This window comes from Corvus brachyrhynchos, unplaced genomic scaffold, assembly GCF_000691975.1.
Source record: "Corvus brachyrhynchos isolate BGI_N302 unplaced genomic scaffold, ASM69197v1 scaffold220, whole genome shotgun sequence".
In the NCBI taxonomy this organism is placed as follows: domain Eukaryota; kingdom Metazoa; phylum Chordata; class Aves; order Passeriformes; family Corvidae; genus Corvus; species Corvus brachyrhynchos.
The window spans coordinates 6,911,943-6,913,955 of record NW_008236209.1 but is presented as its reverse complement, the minus strand read 5'-3'; positions in this window follow the sequence as shown (position 1 = coordinate 6,913,955).

The following is a 2,013-nucleotide window of genomic DNA, read 5'->3' as shown; positions in this document are numbered from 1 at the left end:
GCAGAGAGACTCCTCTTCCTAAATGGACTGAACAATATTTGGAAGTGGGCGGCTGTCTCGTTGTGATACTGTTTTCATAGCATGAGCAAGAAGAGACTCTTCTTTCTAAATGGACTGAACAAGGTTATTATGGAAGTGATAAACAGACTGAACATCTTAAGGGTTGTCTTTTTACATTGTCAGTGGGAGAAGGGAGGAAGGTGGGGGGAGGAGGAGAGTTCTGAAGGTGGTATATTTTTTTTTCCCTCTTTTAGGTCTGTTAATAAACTTCTTTATATTCTTTCAAGTTTGGTGCCTGCTTTGCATTTCTCCTAATTCTTATCTCACAGCAGATAAACAGTAATGAGTATTTTGGACCAAACCACTACAGTAGCAAAAAGCTTTCATCTCTTAAGCCTGCTTTTCCTATTCTGACAAGATTGTCTATGTCAATATTATTTCAGTAATATTTCAAAACAGAAATCTGAATTACATTGAAGAAGTTTATATCTTCATTAAGATTTTTTTTTCCTTAGGACCACTAAAATGCAACCTTTCTCTTGCCTCAAAATTTAACAGTAATTATACAACTGAAAATGGAAATTATTCTGAGAAAGGGCATAAAGAGATCTCTGGGGTGGTAGTATTAATTTTACAAATACACAGAGAAATCCTCCTGCTATTTTTAACAGCCTGCCTCAGCTAAAAAAGGAAAAATACCAGAAGATGTAGAAAATGTGAAGAGGAAGTACTGCAGAGTGAACCCAGAGGATTGCTCAGAGAGGAAATGACTCAGGCAGTTGCTAAGTAAATGCAGCTGCCTATTTACAGGGGAATTAAAAGAGTTAAAGGAGAAATTCCCAAACAAAATATCCTCAGCAGAGTGTGGATGGCATGAGGATGCACTTAGAATAAATGTGTCTGAATGGAACCACAGAATTGCCTGAGGTTTGCCCTGTGCTGGCAGGGATAGAACAGCCATAGCCATGGGCAGGAATCAGAAGCCATAGGAAAAACCCAGCCCTCAGCAGACACTGGCCATGTGGGCACTGCTGTGCCATGGTCTGGGTGAAGGAATCCCTCTGGCAGCCAGGATATGAGCCCTGCCCATGACCACCCCGGGGCCCTTTTACCCCAGCATGATGGTGAGGGTGGATTGAGACATAGTTGAAGAACATCCAACCACTCTGGCCTTCATCCTTCCACCCTTCAACAGGATTTCATCTTCCTTCTTCTCCCTTTGAAGGCCACTTGCAAGCCCAGTATGGAGGAATTTCTGGTGGGAAGGCATGGCTCCTTTTTTCAGCTTGTGAAATGGGGAGTCACTGGGATCTGCTGGCAGTTTGTGTGTGTGCTGCACACTCTTTGCATGAGAGGTGCACCATCATCCCCAGCCATCTTCAAGGCAGGCCACAAGGCAGCGTTTCAATCTCCCAGGATCTACCTCTGCATGACTGTTTTTCCTTTTCACCAGATACCTATGGATAACTAGCTGGAACAGAGAGAAAACAAAAGCCCTTCCTTCCATTCACATCTAGTACCTGTAATTAATGAGCAAAATGCACTTTCCTCTTAGCAATACATCAAGTAAAAAGAGTCCCGGCATTGCTTGTTAATAAAATAAAACCTTGTAATAAATCACAGCCCATAAGACATGTTACAGAGGAAGTATCTTAGCAGCTGTTTGGGGGAAGCAAAGGCTGGTGTGACAGTTCACTGTCCTGGTGGTGGTGACAGTCCCCGTGGTTTGGGTCCCTGACTGCACAACCAGTCTAGTGAAAGTATTATCACTTTAAGAAGTTCTCCAGCCACAGGGAATTAGAAAAGCAGTGATGATGTGACACACTGAATTCAAGATGTGGAAAAATCTCTGCTATGGCACTTCTTTGTTCGAGTTTCTGTGTGTTGGGGGTTAGGTTTTTTCAGGGAATTTCTTCGCATTTGTTGTCAGGGAGATAGAAAATAGACAGCTATCAAGAGACAAAAGAGGAAGCCGAGTGCCTCGACATATCCTTGAAATGGTTCTGGGGATCG